Source organism: Mya arenaria, chromosome 3 (genome assembly GCF_026914265.1).
Source record: "Mya arenaria isolate MELC-2E11 chromosome 3, ASM2691426v1".
In the NCBI taxonomy this organism is placed as follows: domain Eukaryota; kingdom Metazoa; phylum Mollusca; class Bivalvia; order Myida; family Myidae; genus Mya; species Mya arenaria.
In genome coordinates this window covers 29,799,733-29,813,534 of record NC_069124.1, presented here as the reverse complement: position 1 = coordinate 29,813,534, position 13,802 = coordinate 29,799,733, and the positions used below count along the sequence as shown (strand labels likewise).

The following is a 13,802-nucleotide window of genomic DNA, read 5'->3' as shown; positions in this document are numbered from 1 at the left end:
ATTAAAGTCAGAGTTAAGGGCCTTGCTACACATATGCATCTTGTCTCTGTCAACTAGCATACCAAGTTTCATTATAATAGTTTGAATGGTTTCTGAAATATGGCCAAGGTTTTCAAGTTTTGCACATTTTTTCGACTACAACCCCGCCCACAACACCAGCACAGCTATAATAACACCTCTGACTTTTTTTCTTTGAAAAACATAAAAGGTAAAAATCAAGTTGTGAAGATATTTTCTACCAGAAACAAATTGTCAATGGAGTGTATACAGAAGCTCATATTGACAATTAACTGTCAAAAGGTCACCTCAAGTATCATGTACTTCAATAGACCGTGGTAAATTACACTGACCAGCTGGTCAGCACCGGGGTTCACAAAGGTACATGGCCATTAAGCGAAAAAAACATAAAACATGCAAAAACATGCCCGTAGAGAAATCACGGTGAAGCACTTGAAGGTTACACCGAACACTGAACTAATTAAAGGGACTGGTTCACGTTTTGTTCGATCAGACATCGAGAAAAAAAGGCAAAAAAAAGAGAGCGTTTGTGAATAGATTACTTGTAACAATCATGTAACATCATCGCAAATTCGAATATGATCTCTGTTGTTGATATTGAACCCAAATTGAAAAAAGTGACATAAAATGGTCCATATCATTTAAAAGGTTTAGTAATGTTATTGAAAATTGATTGATTTTAAGCTCAAATTTACACAATTTTGTTTAAATAAGAAAGCTGTTCATCGTATGTTAATAAAAGTAGGTAAAATATATCAATGGAAAAATGTTGAATAATGTTGCAAATACAAAATCTGCGAATTTATCCCTTTAACATCTCATTATAATGTATGAAAACAGGTACACTTATGTTCAAACCACGAAAACAACTGCAAACCCAGATATAGGCCGATAATAGCCATACCTAATGGCCATACTGTGTTTCAACAGATATATCTAGTCAACTTATACAAATATTATGTTATTATGCTTTTCTATCATGAGGGAACAATAACAAGGATACAACTGACATACAATACTTGTCTTATAAATCAATTCTGATGTCCTTCATCAAACGGTCTTATAACAATGTTAACAAATGGATTTTAGCATGATTCACTTTCAAGCAAACGGTTATAGGGTTTAAACAAAAGCAAGTAAATAGCGATGAAATAGTCTTCATTCTTAATCAGTTTCTCGTTTGACTGTCAGAATCCCAAATCCAATTTCTCATCTCCATGGCGATGCTTTCAAGACAAAGTGGACATTTGAATGTGCAATTTCTCCCATAATTGGTATAGTGCTCCGGCCTGGTCAACAGCCATGCACTGATTAATGACACGTGACTGGTCAAGAATACTGTGGCCGGACATACGCAGCAACACTTCCTTACAGGATTTCCTGTTTAAATCAACCCCAAATCATTGGGTTTTTTCATCGGTATGAAACAGCTGGGTACAACATTATGGGAGAACATGTAATTTACAACTATCTGTTATAAAACAGAATTAGTTATGACAAGTTTGGTAAGCACAAACCAAACATATGGCATGAAACTGGAGAAAAAGCAAAATCATGCCACAGTGATAGCTAGAACTCTAATTGAAGGCTGCTGTACACAGGAATATTACTGTGTTATAATTTTGAATTTGACGAAGCAAATACGGTTTTAAATGGACGTATACTGTGACCATTTCAAAATATTTCATGCATTTGTGATATTCGATGCTGTCCATTTCTTCAAAGCTGCTGCAGTTTTTTAATGATTTGACCAAGTATAAGCCGGAACAAGACCTCCTAAAGAATATTAAGACGCTGCAGTTTTAAATGATTTTGACAAAGTATCAGCCCGAAAACAAGACCTCCTAAAGAGTTTAATACAGAGAATTTATAGAGATGTTAACACACATGGTAGAATCATTCTGCAGGAGTTCATGATGAACAAATTGTATGCAGTTTCCTCTTTATCACCATGTTTATTGCACTTTAATGATGTCATTTTCTCTGAACACAGCAACTAATGACCTTTTCATCATGCACTGGCATTTTTTTCATATATACTAGACTATTTGCAAGTGAACTTCGCATTTGAAAATTTGAAACATTGAATGGCAGCCCAAGCCATAACAAGTGAAATATCTATAGCCCTAACTTCACAAATCAATGAAAACGTCTAGTCTGCCATCAGCAATTTGGCGTATACTTTCACGATGAACTTACTTCTGAAGAGGGGGGCTCATACCCCTGCAATGCATCCTTACATATTCTGTTTGTATAAGTTTCACTTCAACCGACCAAATAAATCCTGGTTTTAAATAACCCTCACAAGAACTGCACAGTGACAAACAAAACTCTTTGAAGAGATGAAAAACTTCAAAGTCGCATTTGGAGCAATACAAATTTCTTGTCTCTTTGGTGCAAATTGGAATTGTACCAATCTTTGCAAAACTGATTGAAAAGCAGATGTGCTTGTCAAATGGTAGTGTGATTCAGAATAACCTAGTAAAACAGGGGTCTCAGCCAAAACTTTTCTTAGTGTTTATGCACATGTCTCAACCAATGGGCTCATATGACAGCTTCTAATTAAATAATTTAGAAAATCTCTGACAAAAACAACTGTCATAATCCCATATAGTCATTAATTGGTTTTGATAAGTGGGTTATTTAGCAGTTGGCACATATGCACCTGAGCTAGTGTAGAGCAACTTTGTGCCAAACACTAAGAAAAGTTATTTTTGCTTTTCTTAACAGTTAATTCATCAGACAAGTAAAGCAAAAGTAAACAAAAACTATCCCTAATGCAATTTATATAATAAAATAATGGCCCTGTAACGTCTTAAAAACTTCACAAAATAACTCTCCACGGAGGCATAATTAATCCCAAGCTTGTGCAAAATTCTAGAAGAAAACAGTTTCTAATTGTTTCTTAAATTGCTTTTGTCTTACACCGTCTGTGACAAATACCATTTTAGCCAAGAAGGAAATATAAAAGCACAATAGATTTACTTGCAATAATGGCTCTGCAAATCTAAAGCTTAAGCGCTATTTCAAAGGAGAAAAAAGTGACGACCCCATTCACAGCTATCATTATTGAGTATTTTCAGTCTTATCTGTGTATTTTCGTCTTAACTGAGTAATTTCGTATTTTATTCTTGTAATTTTTTGTGATCCTACATTTTCATTATCTATCATATTTCAGCAGGTAATTTCCTCAATTGCACTGATTATAAATGGCAGGAGGTTTGATGTATACTTCATATAATCACAATACGCGACATCCACGCGGGGGACACCGAGACTCAGTGTCAATCTATCCGGGGGATGCCTTGTTCAACAATTATGTTTACCCTGCAATTATGCACAAACATTGACGACACAAGTCTTCTTGAACACAGCTACGCCTTTTTCACTGATCAGCCGTTTTCATTGAATTCAGATTCGAAAAATTAAGAATAAAAAAGTTGATTTTGTGACAAATGAAAAGATATTTGACTTTTGCACAATAGGGACTAGAATAAGGGAAGAAAAAGTATTGTTTGCTATGAATGGATATCATTTCATAACTTGTGAAATATTTTAAAGCAACCCCAGTTTATTCCAACAATAAAATCAATATTCAGTTTCATTGTTATTTTCATTGAGGCCAAACCAAATTGATGTTTCCTTTGAATGTTTTGAAAGGGGAAGTAATCACAATGCAATGAGTTTGATTAAATATGAAATTAGTTTAATTCGCATAATTAAGTGTAAATCGTTTCCAACAAAATGGCGACTTCTGGTAATCGTATGTGTTATAACTTTGTAAGTGAAATGAGTTTTAGGGTAAAATGTGGAAAACTTGTTCTCCTTTTATTGGTTTTTTTTTCTCCACGCCTTAAAAAAAATCCCCTGAAATCTGTTCATCATATAAGTTCGTGTTTACTAAATTGGCAGCATATTGGCAGCTTTCTGACTGAGGCAGACTGGTCTATGGAATGTAAAGTTATCAAAAGTCTTTTACAATCATTCTAAGTTATATTTAGTGTCTATTTTTCCTCCAGTAAACCATTAATTCAGCCCAAGACGTGCACTCACTTAGTGTGATGGTGAATACCTCTATATATAACTATATATAACTATGTAGCTAGTGCACAATTTGTGCAAGCTTCTATAAATAGCAAACTTAATGAAAACAATCATTATGACTAAATGGAAATTTGTCATCTTATTTTCATCAGGGCCTTTCATCAGGGACTTTCCAAATGACTAAATGTGAATCCTTCTGGTGATTCGATTGGGGGCGGCAATAGCGAAAACACAAAAAAACTGAACAATACATCTTTCACAGAAATTTAAGACTGATAAAAAATAGGATGTAAAAACCTTTTTTTTTCGTTACCACAATATTAACATTTTGCACCTTACACCGATATTTCCTTACAGCAGGATTATTTATGTAAAACGAGATGTATTAAAGATGCATTAATTATCACTTTTAGTTTACGCATTTCAAATTTGTATTAAATCTCTGGTGAACAACGTAGTAGCTTAAATTTGTTCAGTTATCTACATAAACACAAACATCAGTGACCTGAATTTTAACCCATTAGTAAATCTAAACAAAATCCATTCAAATATCAAAATCTGACCACATTAATTATTCGGAAACGTGACAGTGTTCCAATGTTATCTGAGGGCACACCTTAGTTGGACAATATGGTCAAGGTGTTAAGACCCTTATGTACATGGAAGTCTTATCCACAGTAATCATGTATTACAAAGTAAACAACATTCACTCCAAGGGAGTCAGACAGCAAGCATTATGGAATGAGTTCAGGCCATACCAAATAGTTTCTATGTTTAGCGTCCGATAGGTTTTGGGCTTCCCGATCAAAAAATAAACGACTGATTTTGTATGATCAACAATTTTACCAGTCATGTTCACCTATAAACAAAATAGAGTGCATGAAATACTTGGCTTTGATTGGCTTGTTTGAAGTGATGAAACCCAAGAAGAAAGATCACTGTAAGTATAATGACAAAGACAAATATATAAAACATTACAGTTATGTGCACTAAAGAACAAAACAGAGTGCATGAAATACATTGCTTTGATTGCCTTGTTTGAAGTGATGAACTACAATTTGCATTGATGATTCAGACATATATGATAAGACTTCCCAATACTTGGCATGGATAAAAGTCCTATATAATAACTATATATGTCTGTATTTGCATACTTGTGAATGTTGGAAAGGGTTCTTAGAGCTGATAATTTTCAGCCTAAAATATAGCGCTGGTCTGTTTGAGTTTGAGGGATTCATGCCTAAAGCATGGGCCACTTTAGAAACTGTTTCCAAAGTAATTCCTTTTCATTTCAAGGTACAATACTACTGTTTTTGATGCAAATATGCCTAAGCAAAAACCTATCTTACAACAGTAGTTACTGTACAATAGTCTGAAGTTAAAAGCTTTCAATTCTAATTTCAGGATTAATCCGGAACCTTAGAACCCCTGTGTAGATCTGATGTATTATTGAAAAACAGCTACATCTTAAGGCACATTTTCTTAAACCATTCCAAAAGTGCATTTTTTATTTTGGATCAGAACATATTCAGAAAGAGAAGTTCAAAGAATAATCACCTAAAAATAACACTGAAGTGAGAGCCCAAGAGATGTAAACATCAAAGTTAATATGTTTTTCCCAGTAATCTTCCTAAATGAACTTAGTTCATGAACGTTTTTACAGATTGCTTTCATGCGCCATTAAAATTATATGTGCAATCTAAACAATCTGTATAAAATAAATATGTTTTTCTTAATTTGACGCCATACAATATTACATCAATCCAGACATTCTGATAAACTTTGAAAAGTACAAAGTCAATTAGTGTCTATATACACTACGCAAATGGGATCACAGCCAATGGGATGATGGCCAATGGGACCGCAGCCAATGGGATCGCCAGAAGGGTTCACATTTAGAAAGACTGATGAAAACAACTGCCAAATTTCCATTAAGTCATTAAGTATAGGTTATTGTTTATTTGGAGGTCAGTATGAAAATGTTTAAATCATATTGATATATTTCCAGTGCAAATTTCATTGAAACAGTCTGATTGAGTGTTTCTCATTATTCGCAATTTTTTTTTAGACAACTATAAATTTATACCTTCAATATGAGCAACCAATGGTGATCAATCTATAAGTCGGCAAATAAAACGTTGATCAAAATGAAAGTACGACAAATAAAACCTCAATCAATAGTAATATTTGATTTGAAAAATACTGTGATCTCATTGGCTCAAAAATGATTTTGACATTTACTTTATTTTATTAAGTAGGTTAATTAGAAGCTTTGGCATGTTTGTTGGCTGGAATAAAGGCATTTTGCGCTCAACACTAAGAAAATTAGCACTTATTTACCCATTTATTTATGGTCTCCTAAACATATAGGCTGGCTCTGCTGACTTCATTGTTTAAAAAACCCAAAATAAACATTAACATTTATTGACTGCATATAAATCTATAAAAAAAGGGTTGCAAAAAATGAAACCATTCATGAAACATTATTGGATAATGATGACTTTAAAAAAAAAAGAAAGAATAAGGTTACTGAAAAGAAAACTGTAAATTAACCACTTTAACTGAAAGAAGAATGAAACACCTGTTTAAATGTGCCAGCCATTTATCAAACTCACATGAATAAACACTTTGTCAGCTAATTTTCTTTCAGATTTCTATATCAGCTGAAGATAATTTATTAGATACAATGTAAATACTAGATAAGAATATAATCTGTATCATGATTATGCAATATACTCAAAAATACAACACAGGGATAAAAAATATTGTCTATTCATTGAGGGATGATCAAGTGCAGCTATAATACAAGACCTCCACTGTGTATGGTGATATCGTGGCTTATTGCCATTTTTTCACAGCATGATGCTAAAACAGATGACATTTAGTTCATTAAAGGATCAAAACCTTCATTTAGAAGTGTGACCTTGACCTTAAGGGTGACCTTGACCTTGAGCCTGCCTTTATTCCAGAAGGGTGACCTTGACCTTGCCTAAGTTCCAGAAGGGTGATCTCAACCTTGAGCCTGCCTTTGTTCCAGGATTGTATCCATGTTTACTTGGTGTGTAGAATTTGTTAATCATCCAGTTTGGGTGACCTTGACCTTGAGCCTGCCGTTATTCCAGAAGGGTGACCTTGACTTTGAGCCTGCCTAAGTTCCAGAAGGGTACGCGTGATCTCAACATTGAGCTTGCCTTTGTCCCAGGATTGTATCCATGTTTACTTGGTGTGTAGAATTTGTTAACCATCCAGTTTGCATCAATAAACTTAAACAAGTGTAAGAAATATGGAGTGGGCTTAAACCTTTGACCTTGTGTGATGACCTTGACCTAACAAGGCTCCTACACAGGTCCTGCAAGTTATGTTTTTAGGCTCTAATTATTGACCATTCATCTGTGACCTTGACTTTATATCATGTGTTCTACATTTTGTTGAACATGTGACCAAAGGATCAATGATATCATAAAATAGGTGAGAAGATAAAAATGCAAAGCTCAGGGCTCAGGATGATGTTGCCTTGGAAATCAGATTATGTACACAAAGTAAGGGGGGTCATATCAGGAAAGAACATTCAAAATAAAGTTTCCAAATAAACAAAGTCCATACAATATCAACTACCAATAAATCATATACTAAAGCCTCCATTAACAGAGACTGGAAATAAATAAAACAAGTTTATTATTCAATCTGTTAATGTAATCGCACCAAACAGATTGTATCCAAAAAACTGTCATGAGATAATGTATGCTAATGTGACCATTTTCAGTCAAAAACGACAGCCTGGGGTATCAATATCACAATCACAATCAGATAAAATGCTGAAACTAGGCCAAGCACATCATCCAAGCCTATCTTCCCTCGGCCTATGTCCCCAATTCATTGAGCCATACCATAGACTTCTCAGTGACTTTATTTGCTGCCAGTTTTCAGCATGGTCACAATTAACGTTAGTTGTACAATAAACAATAACCAACTACCGGTAAGTGTGTTTTGATTCAGCCATAACAAAATGTGGACTAAAGGTACTTTGCACTAATTGCTATGTAACATGAGCCAATCAGATCAGAGATCACAAAAAGGTGCCTGCCAATCAAAACTGACAACCTACTGTACATGGTAACCACCATCTTCAAGGTAAAGTGAGGTAATCTGCCATGCCCTTATATTTTTTTTATTAAAAGAATACATCATCATGTAAAATTAAAAAAAATAATATCATAACTTAACATTATGAATTTCACACACCTTGCATTGGCCAAGAAAATGTGCTGAAAGGGTGTATAAGGGTTGTCAAAAATGTTCTGAAACCATGCACAATCTACAAACTTGGTCTCATAACATTCCTGCACAGCCTCGATCCTATCAACAATCATTGTATAAGACAACTGAGGAAGCTATCTAACAATTTCATGCAGAGCGAGTATTGCATCGAACCATGCAAGCATTAACAACATGCAAAAGGCTACTGAAATCTTTAAGGGACCACCGACACTGCCTGCTGTTATGTGACCCTCATACATGTCTTCATCACTGTTTCAATGATACCAGTGCAAACAAAGTGTTATGTTCCAGTCAATTGTAACCACATTCCCCCAGGTCCAGGAAGTAACGGGGGGGGGGGGGGGGGGGGGGGGGGGGGGAATGATTTTCGGTCCAGCCTATCCCGGGTGAAATTCCCGCCCTACTTGAGCAAACTGCTGGTAAAATCCAGACAATTGCCCCCCGCCCCCCATGATACCTTGGTAAGGCCAATTCCCCAATATTTTTGGAGCAGAAACCACCGCATTCAATTGGCACTGCGGGGCCACCTGAAAGGTAAAAACCCGGCCCATTCCCCCCCCGCTATACCCAAGTATACCCCCGGACCTGGGGGGCCTGTGGTTACAATCGACTGGTGCATTACATGAGGATAGATAATGGTTTGGAAGGAGGATGTTTAACTGGTGCAGCAAGTAACCAATGTTCAAAATATCCAGATATCATTGCAGATCAAGGCAGACAACAGAGTAAAAATTATAAAGATTAAAAAAACATAAACAGGAGTAAAAAAGGACATAAAAAATGTATATCTGATTTCTCTGCACCATTTGGCAGAATTTCAGTAAAGTTATCGATTCCACAAACATAAAAACAAATAATAGCACACGAGCTTGTTATCACAAAATGGTGCACTGTATTTCAAGCATTTAAATTACGCCATAAATTCTGGAAACTGGTTTTGTTGGGGAAAGAAAAACCTCTTATAACTTTATCAAATCTATCAGATTGAAATTTGTAACACTAAAAAATGATCTTCCTGAGACTTCTACCTACTGGTGTGCAGAATATGAAATCAGGTAATCTATTGGAAGATATTCCCTCAGGCTAGTGGCCTTGTAAAGCCCAAATATTGTAATTCTTTGTTCAGTGGGTTTTGGCCGAACAAAATTGGAGAAAGTGGGCGAAATTAAACTAGAATTCATGCAATACAAAGTAAACAAGGTTTTCAACATTTTTTGCAAAGAGAAGATTTGGGCAAATAGTGTTCCAAGGTTTTGAAGGTTTTCCTTATGCCCCGATTCATGGTTGCCTGCTGAATGATTTCAGTATCTTATGACAAAATCACTAATTTTAAACTGCCAGGCTGCACTGAAACCAAAATTAAAGGTAATCAGGTGTGCAAATAATATGATCGAGTGTCCACAAATGCACATCATCAAATGCCCACGTGACACGATAACATCAAACCCGACTGTCTGTTATAGATTAAGTGATATACTTCTTATGACCTTGTAATCATTGCAAAATTGCCTAATTGCAGTATTTAACCGATTGACAAGTATTTATAAAGTTTATTTGAAAACAGTTTGTTTTTTTCCAAAAATCATTGATTTATCTTCAGAAAGCCAAAAATGAATGTATAAGGAAAAACTGTCTCAATTTACTGACAAAGAAACCAACCCATTTAATCCAGAAATATGATACACTATTAGTAGAAATGATAAATGAACACATCATCATTTAAGTTAGCTGTCTGCCCATTTTTGCTTGAAGAAAATGGATAAAATATAGACTAGCCATCTGAAAGCCGCCAAGCGCCAGTGGCGGCTGAAATCATTTCCATACTCTGGATCATTGTGGTGTGAAAAATCATTGTGGGAATGTACTTTTCACAAACATATTACAGAAATGGGAGCTTTTTTCCACCCAGAAATCAATCAATATGTCTGAGACTGATGATGAATATTGTCCGTCAATGATATATGTTGTTACTTAACAGATAAGAATTGTCTGGAGAATTGTATAAACAATTTGTTCTTATAAATCAAATACGGAATCTGTTTGAAAAAGAAAATTCATGTTCCATACAAGTTGATCATTATTTTAATTTAAACGGAAGCAAATGAATAATCTGAATAAAAACCAACATTGAGGACATCATCATAATTAGTGTGTACAGATGAAGTTCATCATTAGATACTTCATTATACATTCATATGACATAAAAACTGCTCAGCCATCATCCTTTTCATGTTGTTTTGCATACAAGTTTTCCGCTTATATACAAAACCCTGACATTTTACAGGTGTTAAGTCTTTGTTCATAGCCATATTGGCATGGTGAGAGAGGTCTAGTGGTATAGACTCCCATCCAAAAGGTAGTTGCTTTGATCCCCACCAGGGTGAGAGTCAGGTCGAAGCTCTCATCAATGAGGTAATTGGTATGATCCCCACCAGGGTGAGAGTCAGGTCGAAGCTCTCATCTTAGAGGTAGTTGCTTTGATCCCCACTAGGGTGAGAGTCAGGTCGAAGCTCTCATCTTAGAGGTAGTTGCTTTGATCCCCACCAGGGTGAGAGTCAGGTCGAAGCTCTCATCTTAGAGGTAGTTGGTTTGATCCCCACCAGGGTGAGAGTCAGGTCGAAGCTCTCATCTTAGAGGTAGTTGCTTTGATCCCCACCAGGGTGAGAGTCAGGTCGAAGCTCTCATCTTAGAGGTAGTTGCTTTGATCCCAACCAGGGTGAGAGTCAGATCGAAGCTCTCATCAAAAAGGTAGTTGGTCTGATCCCCTACAGGGTGAAAGTCAGGTTGAAGCTCTCATCTTAGAGGTAGTTGCTTTGATCCCCACCAGGGTGAGAGTCAGGTCGAAGCTCTCATCAAAAAGGTAGTTGGTTTGATCCCCACCAGGGTGAGAGTCAGGTCGAAGCCCTCATCTTAGAGGTAGTTGCTTTGATCCCCACCAGGGTGAGAGTCAGGTCGAAGCTCTCATCTTAGAGGTAGTTGCTTTGATCCCCACCAGGGTGAGAGTCAGGTCGAAGCTCTCATCAAAAAGGTAGTTGGTTTGATCCCCACCAGGGTGAGAGTCAGGTCGAAGCTCTCATCAAAAAGGTAGTTGCTTTGATCCCCACCAGGGTGAGAGTCAGGTCGAAGCTCTCATCTTAGAGGTAGTTGCTTTGATCCCCACCAGGGTGAGAGTCAGGTCGAAGCTCTCATCAAAAAGGTAGTTGGTTTGCTCCCAACCAGGGTGAGAGTCAGGTCGAAGCCCTCATCAAAGAGGTAGTTGGTTTGATCCCCACCAGAGTGAGAGTCAGGTCGAAGCTCTCATCAAAGAGGTAGTTGGTTAGATCCCCACCAGAGTGAGAGTCAGGTCGAAGCTCTCATCAAAGAGGTAGTTGCTTTGATCCCCACCAGGGTGAGAGTCAGGTCGAAGCCCTCATCAAAGAGGTAGTTGGTTTGATCCCCACCAGAGTGAGAGTCAGGTCGAAGCTCTCATCAAAGAGGTAGTTGGTTAGATCCCCACCAGAGTGAGAGTCAGGTCGAAGCTCTCATCAAAAAGGTAGTTGCTTTGATCCCCACCAGGGTGAGAGTCAGGTCGAAGCTCTCATCTTAGAGGTAGTTGCTTTGATCCCCACCAGGGTGAGAGTCAGGTCGAAGCTCTCATCAAAAAGGTAGTTGGTTTGCTCCCAACCAGGGTGAGAGTCAGGTCGAAGCTCTCATCAAAAAGGTAGTTGGTTTGCTCCCCACCAGAGTGAGAGTCAGGTCGAAGCTCTCATCAAAGAGGTAGTTGGTTTGATCCCCACCAGAGTGAGAGTCAGGTCGAAGCTCTCATCAAAGAGGTAGTTGCTTTGATCCCCACCAGGGTGAGAGTCAGGTCGAAGCCCTCATCAAAGAGGTAGTTGGTTTGATCCCCACCAGAGTGAGAGTCAGGTCGAAGCTCTCATCAAAGAGGTAGTTGGTTTGATCCCCACCAGAGTGAGAGTCAGGTCGAAGCTCTCATCAAAGAGGTAGTTGCTTTGATCCCCACCAGAGTGAGAGTCAGGTCGAAGCTCTCATCAAAGAGGTAGTTGGTTTGATCCCCACCAGGGTGAGAGTCAGGTCGAAGCTCTCATCAAAGAGGTAGTTGGTTTGATCCCCACCAGGGTGAGAGTCAGGTCGAAGCTCTCATCAAAGAGGTAGTTGGTTTGATCCCCACCAGGGTGAGAGTCAGGTCGAAGCTCTCATCAAAGAGGTAGTTGGTTTGATCCCCACCAGGGTGAGAGTCAGGTCGAAGCTCTCATCAAAGAGGTAGTTGGTTTGATCCCAACCAGGGTGAGAGTCAGGTCGAAGCTCTCATCAAAGAGGTAGTTGGTTTGATCCCCACCAGGGTGAGAGTCAGGTCGAAGCTCTCATCAAAGAGGTAGTTGGTTTGATCCCCACCAGGGTGAGAGTCAGGTCGAAGCTCTCATCAAAGAGGTAGTTGGTTAGATCCCCATAAGGGCCAGAGCGGTCTAGTTGGGTTTCTAAAATTATGTTACAAGCTTTCTTCACAGTCCAGCTAAATGAAATTAGTATAAAATAACCATGCATAACATGATAACTGCCTATAGAGTACCATATATAATGCATGCAACCTGATTTACGGACAATTTAATATCAACCAAACGAGTCTATCAGGCTAATGGCAGTTATGATCTCAGATCTTGTAGCTCATTGTTAAATCTTGCTCAGGTGTTGAAGTCAACAGCAACCTCTTCAAAGGTCTTGATTAATTGTGGCCCCCCTGGATCTTTTCACCTATACAAAGCTCAATAAAGCTATCGATTTCACACCGGACAGCCTTGATTATATTTACGCCACAATACAATTTTAACACAAATATATTTGATTACTTCCGCAGTTTATTTCAGCATATGTTTGGAGGTTATCTTTTATCACCTTTCTCAAACTGTCCAAATATTTGTGGACTCATGACTGACTGATTGAAGTTCTTCACTAAGGAATAAACACTTTCTAAATCACAGATCTGCAAAGCCATAAAATGCATTGATCAACAAATTAAGAATATAAGAGAACAACAGGGGATTGTACAAATTGCTCATAGAAAGTACTAAAATCCGTACAACAAGAGATATGACACAGGAATAAACATTAGTTCACATGCAAGCATTCAATTCATAATTCAGTTTGCCTCAAGACAGCAATAAAACTCATCTTGAAATAAACTCAATTTTTCTCACAATTCATAATTTCATTTGTTGAATGAGAGGTTTAGTTCAAAATAACCAGATTTAAATACAACGTGGGAAGAAACGATTCAATTTAATCCTTAATGGTGTTGCCAAGTTGAAATTAGCACTCCGTCAGGAGAGAAGATTGGATTAAGAGAATTTGACTGTGATTTAAAACAAAAAAAAGAAACAAGTGCCACCGAGCAAATGCTAACAGTAGATTGTTGTGATATTTATCCAATAAAGGGGAGTAACTCTACAATATAAAAGCCAGAGTTA

General features: G+C 37.3%; 1 protein-coding gene across 8 annotated transcripts in view; it reads right to left on the bottom strand.

The window, feature by feature from the left end:
- LOC128227273 (protocadherin Fat 1-like) overlaps positions 1-13,802 on the bottom strand; it is a 104,644-nt gene that overhangs the window by 72,289 nt on the left and 18,553 nt on the right. The gene's annotated exons all lie outside the window — the stretch shown is intronic.